Source organism: Rhinopithecus bieti, unplaced genomic scaffold, assembly GCF_001698545.2.
Source record: "Rhinopithecus bieti isolate Rb0 unplaced genomic scaffold, ASM169854v2 scaffold_11971, whole genome shotgun sequence".
In the NCBI taxonomy this organism is placed as follows: Eukaryota; Metazoa; Chordata; class Mammalia; order Primates; family Cercopithecidae; genus Rhinopithecus; species Rhinopithecus bieti.
In genome coordinates, this window is record NW_016806930.1 from 52,454 (window position 1) to 55,766 (window position 3,313).

Sequence of the window (3,313 nt, forward strand, 5' to 3'; positions counted from 1 at the left end):
AACGTGATTAAAATGGATAAAGAGAGATATAATATAAAATTTAGGTCTAGCAGTAAAAGAACCTGGTATAGAGAGACTGAATGTAGACAATGAGGAATCCAACTTCTGTCAGACTGTAAAAAATATCATTTTTCTGTCTTGGCTGTAATTTGTTGTTTGTATCAGAGGTACTATCATAAGACACTTATTTTTATTCTGGTTAACTGAAATGGGGACCTCAGGCAATGTACTTCCTGTTTATAGTTTTAATCCCATTCTCAGTATCCAAAGTGAATAAAATAAATCTATGATAACAACAAGAATATGTGTTGATAATTCTTTGTGTCAAATATTAGGTTTTCTCAAATTGACCTTAAATATCTTATCATACATTTCCAGGTTTTCTGTCACATATGCCTGTTAAATCTTCCGTTGACACAATTTTGCTACAACTCTCACTCTAATCTGTTTAGTTTTTAAACAATAAACAATTGGGTTCATCAGTGGAGGTACAAGTAAGAGAACATTTGCCATAAGAACATTAATGATGGGGGAGACGTGCTGGACAAAGTGGTGGACAACGGCCAGGGTGATGATGGGCAGGTAGAAGATGATCACTGCACAGATGTGTGAAACACAAGTATTGAGAGCCTTAAGGTGCTCCTTTTTGGATGCAATTCCCAGTAGAGTCTTGAGGATCAGGATGTAAGACATGGCAATGAAAATAAAATCTACCATAAGGCAGAGTGCTCCAAAAAAGCTGTAGATGACATCAATTCGGTTGTCAGAGCAGGCCAACTTCATGACATCCTGGTGGAGACAGTAGGAGTGGGATAATTGGTTTTTCTTACAATATCTCAAGCTTCTTAAAGTGAAAGGGAAAGGAAGAACCAGGAACATGCTCTTGAAGGAGAATACTATTCCTATTTGGGCAACTCTGTACAGTCGTCAGGATTGAGGTGTATCTCAGAGGGGTTGTGGATGGCTAAGGTATCTATCAATGACATGATCAGTGAGGACTGAGGAACTCAGTACTGAGAATCCTGAATGAGAATTCTGGGCAAAGCGGCATTGGATGAAATTTCAGAGCATTGAAAGGAAGTATGCTTAACATAGTGCGGCAGGGGTTGATAAAGACACCCAAGTCGACATAGTCAACATGGAAAGAAAATAGTACATGGGCTCATGCAACGGAGGGCGCTCTGTTTGATGATAAAAAGGATGGTGCATTTCTAGAACAGCAATAAGATCGCGTGCTGCAGATGGGAAAGAGGATCCAGATGTGTGCGTGTTTCTAGCCCTGGCAAGCCGCACCAAAGAAGAAGGTGGTGATGTCAACATATGATGTGTGATAACGGAGCATGATTCGTTCAGCCAGGGTCTGCAATGAAACGATACCAGATGTTTTCGTGTTGAAAATAGGAATATCTGAAAATTTAGTAGAAAAAGAGCAGTGTTAAATTTGTGGCTTCTTTCAGCTTTCTTTTGAGAGAACAGAGCATTTATGTCGCGATCATAATGAAGAGAGATGGAAAATACTTTAGACTAGAGTCTGTCTATGCAATGCACTGAGAAAATTATTTCTGGACGTGTTATTTCTATAGAGAATTCAGATTTAAACTTTGCATTTAGTTATGCATCTGATTTTATTTTTCCTGTAAAATATTAGTAAATCCTAGTGAATTAACTGGAATGCCATACTAATTCTTTCTTTCAGAAGTATGTTGTGATCTTCAGTTCTATGTGATCAGTTGCCAAAAAAAGAAGACAAGTGAAAGCCAAATAAATAAGAATATCTGGGCACTTACCAGAGAGTGGATATTTTGGTGGGCAATTTTGATAAAAACTAAAGAATCCTGATGTACAAACCCAAGGTATTGCTGAATTTATCTGTCACAAAAGACTCCTCTTATTCCTTTTTACCTAACCAGTGGCTCTGGGATCACAGAGTTCTCTGGGGATTGCAGACAGGGTGGATCTTTTCTGAAAATTGTAATAAACATTTGCAGATACAGTAAATCTACAGAGATAGTTGTTACCAAGGAAACTAAAACAACATCTAGTAACACCTGTAATAAGGGGTGATTTGTTTGGAGAGAGGTCCTTAATTGTCAAGTATTAGAGAGACATGGCAAATTCTCTGCAAAAGATTGGATATTTCTGATGGATAGTTGGCTTGTGTATTACTCCTCTGCACAAGGTCAAGACTAAGCAGAGATGCTATGAGTTGATTCTGCATTCAAGGAAGTGTTGCAGGACAAACACCCTAGGACACAGTGTGTCATCCTAGATTTTATTCCTGAATCCTGAATCCATCTCCCCAGACCCATTAGATATCGCTAACTAAATATCCCTAAAACCAACTTGTCCGACTTAGACCAGTTTTTCTGCCTTCCCAAATCTGCCCCATTTAAGGGACCTATTTTGGTAATAAGCCTTTAAGAATTTCCAAGTCAAATATCTGAGATTTTTTTGTCTTACATTTTGTACACAATAATGACCAATATTTCTTAGAAAATTAAATAGTTTTACTTACTGAGTTCCATTACTAGATGACGATTTGGAATCTTGAAAGTTTTTGAATAATATTATCAAGTTATATCATTATCTTCATTTTACTGATGAAGAAAATTTTTCTCAAGATCAAGTCGTCTCTTCACGATCACAGAAGTGTTGTAGGGTAGAGGCAAGATAGCAACTCAAGTCTGTTATGTTACTAATAATTAAGTATATACCACACTATCAGGATGGTCAAGCAATATTTAAGGAGTTATGGACTGAATGTAGGTAGTGAGGAGTAAAAGGGAGTTTTTAAATTAAGATACACACATTTAAATATTAACAATGCCTGCTTGCTGTTTTACGCTGGCATAAAAGCATTTTTTTTTTTTTAAAGAAAACGTGTTTATATCATTGTAAAAACATAAACATTCCAAAGAGTTAAAGAATATATTGCAAATAAAAGTAAAGTTAATCTGTATCTTTTGCTTTTACACCAACTTGCAGGAAATTGGCATTATTCTACAAAGGGCATCCAGGTCAGTTGCTCATCATAATGCATTATTGTTTTTTCCTCTTTCTTTGTCCTCTTGTAATTAGGCAGCATAGCTTCAAACTTGTTTTAAAACTTATTTTTTATTCCTTTCCTCCTTTACCCCGTTGAGAAAACTGCAGATATTTTCTCTTATCTTGAAATACAGCCTAAGAATAAGCTATAAAACTCCAACTTATCCTCCCACACCTTATGCACATTTGTTTTTCTGGATGCTTGTTAAACTTACACTATGCTTATTTATTATAAGTGTTAAACTTACACTATGCTTATTTATTATAT

The 3,313-nt window shown here is 36.1% G+C and overlaps 1 pseudogene; it reads right to left on the minus strand.

The window, feature by feature from the left end:
- Nucleotides 1–399: 399 nt before the first annotated feature.
- LOC108533795 (olfactory receptor 51A4-like) lies at nt 400–1,342 on the minus strand (annotated as a pseudogene).
- Nucleotides 1,343–3,313: the final 1,971 nt, after the last annotated feature.